This window comes from Gossypium arboreum, chromosome 10 (assembly GCF_025698485.1).
Source record: "Gossypium arboreum isolate Shixiya-1 chromosome 10, ASM2569848v2, whole genome shotgun sequence".
NCBI classification, from domain to species: Eukaryota; Viridiplantae; Streptophyta; class Magnoliopsida; order Malvales; family Malvaceae; genus Gossypium; species Gossypium arboreum.
Genome location: NC_069079.1, coordinates 87212113 through 87224342, shown reverse-complemented (window position 1 = coordinate 87224342; position 12230 = coordinate 87212113). Strand labels below are relative to the sequence as shown.

Below are 12230 nucleotides of genomic sequence, written 5' to 3'. Positions count from 1 at the left end.
CCTTCATGTCCAACTTTTGTCCATAACTTAAGAATGGGTCAAATTGCTATTTAAGACCTCCTAATTAATATCCCAAAGCAATTTCATACTAAAAATGTAATATCCTGATTTTGGGCCTAGTCGGAATAGTGGTTTCGTGACCACAAAATTCGAGATAGAAATAATTATTTTATGATTATTTTAAGGTCTATGATATGATTGCATGATTGTGTGAAAATTTCGTAAAGAAATTTTATGCATAAAGTGCCTAATTTGAAATTTGGGACTAAATTGAATAAATTGCAAAACTTGTGTTCTAGAAGTATTTTGCATAAAATTGAATTAGATTATTAATTAGAGGTCCTTAAAGAGTAATTTTACCAATTTCTAAGTCTATGGACAAAATTGGACATGGATGGAATTTTGGAAAGTTTAGTAGTAAGGGCATTTTGGTCATTTAGGGTAAAATGAATTAAAATACAAAATTAAAAGCCAATTTTGCTCATCTTCAACCCCATGGCCGAATATAGCAAGGAGAAACCATGGCTAGGGTTTTTCAAGCTTCCAAGCTCGATTGTAAGTTCGTTCTAGCCTCGTTTTAAATGATTTTTACGTTTTTGGAGTCCCGGTAGCTCGATTTAGCTTATGCTAGCAATAATTTAACCTAGGTTTTATATTTGGAAAAATACCCATAGGTGAAATTTGTGTATTTTGGTGTTTTATGATAGAATATGAAGTTTTAAATTATGTTAGACAACTTGTGCTACTCGGTTTTAAGTGAAAACGAGCAAAAGGGCTTAATCGGTAAAAATACCTAATAGTCATAAGTACATGTTAGAGTGAGAATTTGATGTTGCCATAGAAGGGAAAAATGATCAGCATGTCATAAAACATAAGAAAATAGGCTGAATTTTAATTTACGAGCTTTGGGGCAAAAGTGTAAATATGCAAAAGTTTAGGGGCAAAATTGTAATTTTTCCAAAATATGATTTTGGGTCAATTTGAATAATGTGAGTCCTAATTAGACTATATTTTAAATGATAGAGCAAGGAAAACTGAAATTCAGGCTAAAATGGGGAAAATACCAAGTGGTGGACGAAATGGTAAAAATAGCCATTTTCGCATACGAGGTAAGTTCATGTGTAAATAATGTAGCATAATGGTTATTTTTAAGTTATTGATGTTAATTATATGTTATGCTGAATTTTATTATGAAATGTATGCTTTGTGGTTAATTTCAAATAATATGTAAATTATGTGAACTACTTGTTAAATATAATTGTTACCGAGTATTGATTTTGGCATTCTACGGAAGACGGCAAGGATAAGTGTTTGAGGAAAAAGCCCGTTTGAACCTTAGGAATAGATTAGGATACAAGTGACATGTCACTGGGATATTTGGGCATCCGAACTCGTTGAGTTGAGTCCGAGTTCACTTATGGATGCGAATGTCCGAACTCGTTGAGTTGAGTCCGAGTTCGTGAGATGTAACTAGGCATCCGAACTCGTTGAGTTGAGTCCGAGTTCACTTATGGATGCGAACGCCGAGCTCATTGAGTTGAGTCCGAGTTCACTTATGGGCGGGTTACATGGTAGCTTGGCTACATATGTGGCACTTATGTGCAAACTTTCCATGTATCCGAATTATATTCGATGTGTTCAACGGGTAAAGTTCTACTCAAATGGAGGAATACTCAAGATGAAAGGGACGTATTGGTAAGTGTTGTGAAATGGATACTTTGAACAGGTATGTACTTAACCCTCGGGTTGAAAACTCGATATAACAACAATATGGTAAGATGATAAATGAAAAGGTGATATGAATGTCTTGGTGATGATTATGCAAATGATGTTTTATGTTTGCTTATATGGTTATGTTACTTGCTATTTGCATGTGAGCTTACTAAGCATTTATGCTTACTCCTCCTTTTCATCCCTTGTATTGTTGACAAGCCAGCTCGAAATCGGAAGCGGTTGGAGGCACGCTCACACTATCCGTATACCATCTTGGCATAATGGCTTGTATATTTTGAGTATGGCATGTATAGCATTATAATCATTTTATATGTATGGTCTTATGATATGGTTATTGAGTGGTATGGAAATAGAAATACTTGGTAATGATTAGCCATTGGAATGGCTAATCATGATCATATTTGGTATTATGTATGTCAAATTGCTAGCTAATCCATGGAAACCATGAAATAGGTAAAATTTACCATAAAATAGATTCAGACAGCAGCAGTGACGTGAGTTTGAAAAATCACTAAAAATAGTAGAAATGGAATTAAATAATGAATAAGTTATTGAATCGAAGCTTGATGAGTCTATTTTCATATGGAATAAGCGAAACAGGTATCTGAGCTATATTTTATGAGATGTTTAAATTTTTGTGAAACAGGGCCAGAGCGATTTCTGGATCTCCTGTTATGACTTTGGAAATTCACCATAAATTTTACAAAGATAATTAGAAGTCACGCTTTATATGTACAGATTCCTTATTGAGTCTAGTTTTATTAGAGACAAACAGCATAGTCATTGAAGGTCTGTATAGGGAGATATATGATTCGTAATACACAGAGGTCAGAGTAGTTGAACCCTGAAACAGGGGAGACTTTAACTAATAAACTGTACTAATTGGCCCAACCAAAAATTCTAGAAAAAAATTAGTAGATATATATATGAGTCTAGTTTCAGGAAAAATTTACAGAATTGGATTTCGAGTTTCGTAACTCGAGATATGATTTTTAAAGCGACTGTGATGCAGTTAGCCAGCTTGTCTGGAAATTTTAAAATGAATTAAGTCCGTTAACACCTCGTGTTCGACTCCGGAAACGGTCTCGGGTACGGGTTCGTGACCACAAAATTCGAGATAGAAATAATTATTTTATGATTATTTTAAGGTCTATGATATGATTGCATGATTGTGTGAAAATTTCGTAAAGAAATTTTATGCATAAAGTGCCTAATTTGAAATTTGGGACTAAATTGAATAAATTGCAAAACTTGTGTTCTAGAAGTATTTTGCATAAAATTGAATTAGATTATTAATTAGAGGTCCTTAAAGAGTAATTTTACCAATTTCTAAGTCTATGGACAAAATTGGACATGGATGGAATTTTGGAAAGTTTAGTAGTAAGGGCATTTTGGTCATTTAAGGGTAAAATGAATTAAAATACAAAATTAAAAGCCAATTTTGCTCATCTTCAACCCCATGGCCGAATATAGCAAGGAGAAACCATGGCTAGGGTTTTCAAGCTTCCAAGCTCGATTGTAAGTTCGTTCTAGCCTCGTTTTTAATGATTTTTACGTTTTGGAGTCCGTTAGCTCGATTTAGCTTATGCTAGCAATAATTTAACCTAGGGTTTATATTTGGAAAAATACCCATAGGTGAAATTTGTGTATTTTGGTGTTTTATGATAGAATATGAAGTTTTAAATTATGTTAGACAACTTGTGCTACTCGGTTTTAAGTGAAAACGAGCAAAAGGGCTTAATCGGTAAAAATACCTAATAGTCATAGGTACATGTTAGAGTGAGAATTTGATGTTGCCATAGAAGGAAAAATGATCAGCATGTCATAAAACATAAGAAAATAGGCTGAATTTTAATTTACGAGCTTTGGGGCAAAAGTGTAAATATGCAAAAGTTTAGGGCAAAATTGTAATTTTTCCAAAATATGATTTTGGGTCAATTTGAATAATGTGAGTCCTAATTAGACTATATTTTAAATGATAGAGCAAGGAAAACTGAAATTGAGGCTAAAATGGGGAAAATACCAAGTGGTGGACGAAATGGTAAAATAGCCATTTTCGCATACGAGGTAAGTTCATGTGTAAATAATGTAGCATAATGGTTATTTTAAGTTATTGATGTTAATTATATGTTATGCTGAATTTTATTATGAAATGTATGCTTTGTGGTTAATTTCAAATAATATGTAAATTATGTGAACTACTTGTTAAATATAATTGTTACCGAGTATTGATTTTGGCATTCTACTAAGACGGCAAGGATAAGTGTTCGAGGAAAAAGCCCGTTTGAACCTTAGGAATAGATTAGGATACAAGTGACATGTCACTGGGATATTTGGGCATCCGAACTCGTTGAGTTGAGTCCGAGTTCACTTATGGATGCGAATGTCCGAACTCGTTGAGTTGAGTCCGAGTTCGTGAGATGTAACTAGGCATCCGAACTCGTTGAGTTGAGTCCGAGTTCACTTATGGATGCAAACACCCGAGCTCGTTGAGTTGAGTCCGAGTTCACTTATGGGCGGGTTACATGGTAGCTTGGCTACATATGTGGCACTTATGTGCAAACTTTCCATGTATCCGAATTATATTCCGATGTGTTCAACGGGTAAAGTTCTACTCAAATGGAGGAATACTCAAGATGAAAGGGACGTATTGGTAAGTGTTGTGAAATGGATACTTTGAACAGGTATGTACTTAACCCTCGGGTTGAAAACTCGATATAACAACAATATGGTAAGATGATAAATGAAAAGGTGATATGAATGTCTTGGTGATGATTATGCAAATGATGTTTTATGTTTGCTTATATGGTTATGTTACTTGCTATTTGCATGTGAGCTTACTAAGCATTTATGCTTACTCCCTCCTTTTCATCCCTTGTATTGTTGACAAGCCAGCTCGGAAATCAGAAACGGTCGGAGGCACGCTCACACTATCCGTATACCATCTTGGCATAATGGCTTGTATATTTTGAGTATGGCATGTATAGCATTATAATCATTTTATATGTATGGTCTTATGATATGGTTATTGAGTGGTATGGAAATAGAAATACTTGGTAATGATTAGCCATTGGAATGGCTAATCATGATCATATTTGGTATTATGTATGTCAAATTGCTAGCTAATCCATGGAAACCATGAAATAGGTAAATTTTACCATAAAATAGATTCAGACAGCAGCAGTGACGTGAGTTTGAAAAATCACTAAAAATAGTAGAAATGGAATTAAATAATGAATAAGTTATGGAATCGAAGCTTGATGAGTCTATTTTCATATGGAATAAGCGAAACAGGTATCTGAGCTATATTTTATGAGATGTTTAAATTTTTGTGAAACAGGGCCAGAGCGATTTCTGGATCCCCTGTTATGAATTTGGAAATTCACCATAAATTTTACAAAGATAATTAGAAGTCACGCTTTATATGTACAGATTCCTTATTGAGTCTAGTTTTATTAAAGACAAACGGCATAGTCATTGAAGGTCTGTAAAGGGAGATATCTGATTCGTAATACACAGAGGTCAGAGTAGTTGAACCCTGAAACAGGGGAGACTTTAACTAATAAACTGTACTAATTGGCCCAACCAAAAATTCTAGAAAAAAATTAGTAGATATATATATGAGTCTAGTTTCAGGAAAAATTTACGGAATTGGATTTCGAGTTTCGTAACTCGAGATATGATTTTTAAAGCGACTGTGATGCAGTTAGCCAGCTTGTCTGGAAATTTTAAAATGAATTAAGTCCGTTAACACCTCGTGTTCGACTCCGGAAACGGTCTCGGGTACGGGGTGTTACAAAAAACTTCTAAAACACGAGTTTTACAATTTATTCGATTTAGTCCCTATTCTCAACTTAAGCACGAAATGCACAGAATTTCATCACGAAATTTTCATGAAATCATGAAATCATATCATAAACCCCAAAATAATTATTAAACGATTATTTCTATCTCGGATTTGTGGTCACGAAACCACTATTCCGATTAGGCCCTAATTCGGGTTGTCACATTCTAAAGCCTATTTAAACACCTGAGGAGGCACTTAAAAGGTACACACGGAATAGGAGGCAGGGAATTACTCGAAGAAAGCCGATTGATCCATCTCAGAAGCCGAATTCACCTTCAAGATTGAAGATCTCCCTTCAATTCCCTTCAAGAGTTCTTGGGTTTTCTTTATGTTTTGTTATCATTATTCTTTTGAGATGTTTTCTTTCATAAATATGAACTAAACCCCTTAAATACATAAAGGGAATGAAACCTAAGACAGATCTTGTTATTATTATTTGAATTGTATGATAAATATTTGACTTGTTCTTAATTATGAATTCTTAATTCATGCTTTAATATTTCAAGATATTGATTCAAGTATTGATGTGCTTATTCAGAGGAGCACAAGTCTCTGTCTAAGAGTAGATCTAACATAATTAAGCGGAGTTGATTGCACGCCTAGAGATAGGGTGACAAGATTTTGCCGGATTAGGGTGAAACCTAATAAGGGAATCCACAGATTGAGTTAATACAACACTAGGGAGTTAATTAGAAAGAGATTTCAATTAATCAACCTAGGGTTAGACGTGGTTAGTCCCAAGAGAGATAATAATATAAATTAGGGATTTCTACGAATCAAGTCAAGTGAATAAATCATCTGTTTCAGAGTTAATAACAAGTGAAGTCTAGGTGGACTTTTTCCCTTAGGTATTATCCAAATCATTCAGTTTTCCCAAAAGTTATTTCTCCAAATTACTGCCTGTGCATTCCTAGTTTAGTAATTAGTTTAGATAAAACAAACCCCTTAATTTTTAGGCTAGATAATAAAAAAAAAGTTAATACTAGTACTTTTAGTTCCTTTGGGTTTGACATCCCAGTCTTGCCGTAAGCTATACTACTGTTCGATAAGGTGCGTTTGCCTTTTTCGTGATAATACTTAGTTTTCAAGAGTAGACATTCATAAATTATAAAACTTATTGCACGTATCATGTAACACCCCAAACCCGGCCCAGACGTTATGGCCGAATCTGACGTGCCACATTGGAGTTGAAAACCCACGTTTCGTTTTAATGTTTTAAAACCATATATTTTATTGAGTTAACAAAGTGTATGGAAGTTGGGCACCGGTAGGTATCCGAGACAGAGGAGGTGAGCCATGAAGGCGCTTAAGTACCAAGCTCTTTGATTGGAACCAATCCTGACATGCCCACAACCATAGCCACACTTTGTTATATCGAGTTTAAATTTGTTTAAGTGGGCGTCTTTGATAAATCGATTAATCGTGATGTTGAGATATTTTAAAACAAATATCGTTTTGAAAACACGTCCTAAGTCTAGCCCATTTGAATAATTATTAACCAATTTTTTAAAGTTATTAAAATTAAAATAATCCAAAAAAAATGAAAGGAAAGTTAAAATTGGCCTTATTACAACCCAAAAGTAAATAATAATTAAAGTAATTAAAATGAAAACCAATACTTGTTTAAAAGCCCAAAGATGATCACCGTGGCACTCAAATCCTCTCCGCCCAAGTCCTCGAAATCAAGGCTCACCTGCAAGGTTAAAGAAGGGGTGAGTTTGGAAACTCGAGTGCAACAAGCCCTCTCGAGCCCAAAACAATAACGACCTATTGGGTCTAAGCCCAAATCCAATCTCAATCATGCACTTGGTCAGTAGCCCTTTTCATATTTCATATTTCATAATCTTGGGCAAGCCTTTTCATGTTTCATATTTCATAATTGGTCAAGCCTTTTCATATTTCATATTCTTGGGCGAAGCCTTTTCATGTTTCATATTTCATAATCTTTGGGCGAAGCCTTTCAGAAACAGTATGGCCCTTAGGCCCATTTCAATGTCACATATAATTTCAATGAAAGAATGCAACCCATTTGGGAGACTACTCAACCCACCATCCGCTACTCTCCACCGTACCAACCAACACACCATGTGGGATTAACTCGACCCACCCCGCCAAACTCTCCTTTGGCGGCAAAGATAGCTTTATCATATAACCGGAGGCCTAGCCTCTTTTAATAATCGGGCCAAAGCCCTTTCAATAATCGGGACATAAGCCCTTTTATAACTGGGGCATAAGCCCTTTTTCACTTCCTTCATCCATATAAAAACCCAACCCAATGCATTTATGATTACCTCATGTGCATATCATACATATCATGTGCGTATCATACATTTCATGTGCATATCATACATACCATATTTATCAAAATCCCATGTATTAAAATCATACATAAACCCTAGGGGTATAATGGTCATTTTACCTAGGGGCAAAACGGTCATTTTCATGGTATAAGGGTAATCTTGTAATTTTACCAAAATTAGGGTTTCCATGTTTATTAATGATTACTTAACAATTCATGGGTGCAAACAAGTGATTCGGCCCATTTTAGCGAAAACGAGTTATTGGGCCTAAAACCCTTAATGGGCCCTACTTAGCCAATTTCGTCATCTAGGCCCATTTAGCCTATATTCCATAATGGTTTTATCAGTCTCGATACGCAATTTAACTAGTTTTCATATTCTACCAATTTTACCCAAATGGGCCCGAAAGCCCAATGGGCCCCACTTCGACCCCTCGAGGCCCAACTTACCAAGAACGCCAAAAATCACACTCTTACCGTTTCCATCGTTCTCGATCATCGTCTCATCGATTCTAACTAACTAGTGAGCGTTCGCTTGCTCACAAGTCCTCGAAATGCCAGAGTTTTGGCATTTCGGCTTTTCGGCATTTATCGCTTTAAGCTATGAAAAAGGGTTCGTTACACACCTGATTTGCGATTTTCCTTGACGAGATCTCCTATGCGATTTCTCCTATAATCAATTGTTTAACTAGATCAGCTCGCAATAATTGAACCAAAATAAGAACTTTCCAATATTAACACTTACACATTCGCCACCATCCATAATGGCCTTAGGCACCTTACCTTTGTCGCGATTGATGACTAGGCCTAGCTACTCCGTGATCCAAGCTACTCCAAAACGACACTACACCTTGCTGCTCCTTCAATAAATAAACCAAAAATATTAAAAGAAGACCCCATAAAGTCTATGCCCATATTCGACCATCTCCCTAAATTAGAGAGGTTTCGGCTTTTCTTAAACTCCCTAATATTGAATTGATTAAAGCTACGAGCACTTACCAAGGTTCACTTACCTAAACGGTTTCAATCTCGTGTTAACTCCGATTCAACGCAGTCGCAGCTCTAAACACTAGCAGAACCCGTACCACAAGGATCCTACGAATCGGCCACCAAGTCACCCAAGGGTGCTGTGTTTTTTGGCTTTTTGGGTCACTGAATAAAAAGTGGTTATGGACCAAAAAGGGTGTTGACAAAAGAGTTGAAAGGCTTTTTAAAATAACAAGAATCGGCTAAAAAGAAAAAGAACAAGTGTATACCTTTATAGAGCAATCGACTTCCTTTGACTCCTTCGGGATTTGGCTTATTGATATTCGGTTAGAAACGAGAAGAATGATAGGTTCGGCTTTTACTATAAACGAAAGAGAGGAAGAATAAGAAGTAGAGAGTTTGTGGAAGAAATAACGAAAGAGAAAAGAGAGGGATTAGCTTAAGAACAATCGGCAAGAGGAGAAAGAAAAGAGAAGAAGGCTACATACCAAAGAAGAAATCGGCACACTCGCACCCTAATGCCGAAATTAACTAGCTCGATATCCTTCTGAAAATCCCTCTCAAATCTCCCTTCCAAACGGCTAAGCTCTATCCTTCTCTCAAATCCCTAAAATCTCTCCCCTTATCCCTCCTTAATTTATGCATTTGACTTGATCCAACTCTCCTCTTACAGAATCCACTTAGGTTCCAACACTTACCCTTCCTGCACATAAAAAATAAATCCTCTTATTTGCCAACATAGGAATCGAACCGGGACTTCCCTTATGCTCCACACGCCACCTTTTAGGAGCTTAGTGGCGTCACCCTTGCCACTTTACCAAAGCTCTTTTTGTGATACATTTTACCCACAACTTAATATAAGGGCACCTAGCCAGAACCCCTAACTCCTAAGTCCAAAATTTTAAAAATTCTACCGGGTTTTGGCCAACTCATGGGCCTTCCATAAGCCCATTAACATACCCACATTATGAATTCCATAATCACATACCAAATTTTAGAAATTTACTTAAAATATCAAGATTCGCGAAAACTCGAAAATCAGGATGTTACATATCACATCACACGATCAAGTTTTTGGCACCGTTGCCGGGGAACTAAGATATTAGGAGCACTCGATTTTTATTACTTTAGCCATTCTACTTTTATTGCAATTTAATTTTTATTTTCTTTTCTAATTTTTCGTTTATTCGCTTCTCGTAGGTTTTTTATAGTGCACGACTAGAAGACACCCGTCGGGACCATTACTTTTTGATAGTGAGATCAATAGCAAAGCTCGCTGAAATCGAAGATAAATAAGGTGAAGCCTAAGATACACAGAGGAAGAGCAAGAGGACGACATTCACACCACAATCAAGGAGATGGCTTAGAATCAGGAAAGTCCGCTACCTCCTGCGATTGCTGCTGACCCAGTAAATCAGAATCCTGCTCAACGCACTATGTATTATTATGCTAAACCTACTTTAACAGGAACTGAGTCAAGTATAGTTAGGCTTGCTATTGCTTCAAATAATTTTGAACTGAAACCTAACACAATTCAAATGATCCAACAGTTTGTTCAGTTTGATGGTTTGCAGGACGAGGACCCAAACGCTCATTTGGCAAATTTCTTATAGTTTTGAGACACTTTTAAGATCAATGGTGTTTCTGATGATGCCATTCGCCTTTGATTGTTTCCCTTTTTGTTGAGAAACAAAGCTAAATAGTGGTTGAACTCGTTACTACGAGGGTCAATCACTACTTGGGAATAAATGATCGAAAATTTTTTACTTAAATATTTTTTGCCAGCTAAAACGACTAAGTTAAGGAATGATATCTCTTCTTTTTATGTAGATGGATCTAGGACACTCTATGATGCATGGGAGAGATACAAGGACCTATTGAGAAGGTTACCTCACCATGGGTTACCTTTGTGGTTGTAGGTTCAAACATTTTACAACGGCATGAACCCCTTAACAAGGCAACTTATCGATGTAGCTGCTGGTGGGACTATCAATAACAAAACACCTAAAGTGGTTTACGAATTTATTAAAGAGATGTCACTGAATAACTATCAATGGCAAGTTATGAGAACAAAGCCAACAAAAGCAGCCGGTGTTTTCAATCTCGATGTAGTTACTATGCTCTCTAATCATGTAGAACTTTTGACTAAAAAATTTGATGGTTTACTTAACTCTTCACAGGTTCACCCAGTAATGCAATGGAATACAAATGGAGGTGGAACAAGCAATTCAAAATACCTACCTTATGGCCACAACATGGAACATGAGCAACTAAATTTTATGGGTATAATCTTCGACCTCAAAATAATCCTTATAATAACACTTACAATGCAGGTTGGAGGAACCACCCAAATTTCTCGTAGGGTGGTCAAAGGAATCAAAGGCCACAATATCCTCTGGGTTTTCAACAACCACCTTACAAACATGAAAAGAAATCGAGCCTTGAGGAGATGCTAACAAAGTTTATCTCGGTGTCGAAACCTCGCTTTCAAAATATCAAAATAGCACTTAAAAATCAGCAAGCGTCGATCCGAGGACTTTAGAATCAAATTGGGCAGCTGGATAAGATGATTTCAAAAAGACCTTCAGGAAGTTTACCTAGTAACATCGAACCCAATCCAAAAGAGCATGTGAAAGCAGTTACACTAAAGAGTGGGAAAGTGTTAGCTGAATCTGAAAAGAAGCCACCACAAGAAGTTGAAAGAGATAAAGGAGAGGAAGAAAAACCTAAAAACAATGACAATCCAATGCCAAAGGAATATAAACCACCAATCCCATATCCAACAAAGTTGAAGAAAGACCACATGGATGCACAATTCGGTAAATTTCTTGAACTTTTTAAACAACTACATATTAACTTACCTTTTGTTGAAGCTATATCGCAAATGCCTACATATGCAAAATTTTTAAAGGAGTTTCTAACAAATAAAAGGAAGTATGAAGACTTATCTACAGTGGAACTTAATGAGAAATGCTGGGCCATTCTCCAAAATAAACTGCCAACTAAACTGAAAGGCCCAATAAGTTTTACTATTCCCTGCTTAATGGGTAATTTGAATGTTGATAAGGCACTAACTGATTTAGGCGCTAGCATTAATTTGATGCCATATAAAATGTTTAAACAACTTGGTCTTAGGGAAACTAAACCCACTAGGAAGAGTATTCAATTAGCTGATAGATCTGTTAAATATCCTAGGGGAATTATAGAGGATGTACTTGTAAAAGTAGATACATTTATATTCCTTGTTGATTTCATTGTGCTTGACATAGATGAGGATGTTGAAGTGCCTTTAATCTTAGGTCATCCATTTCTAGCCACTGCTAGGGCTGTTATTGATGTGGGTGATGGTAAATTGGTACTTAG

The 12230-nt window shown here is 36.1% G+C and overlaps 1 non-coding gene across 1 annotated transcript; it reads right to left on the bottom strand.

The window, feature by feature from the left end:
- Positions 1 to 10663: 10663 nt before the first annotated feature.
- Positions 10664 to 10770, bottom strand: LOC128282840 (small nucleolar RNA R71). Its single transcript, XR_008273193.1, has one exon. It is a non-coding gene; the product is annotated as a small nucleolar RNA R71 (small nucleolar RNA).
- Between the last annotated feature and the right edge of the window lie 1460 nt (positions 10771 to 12230).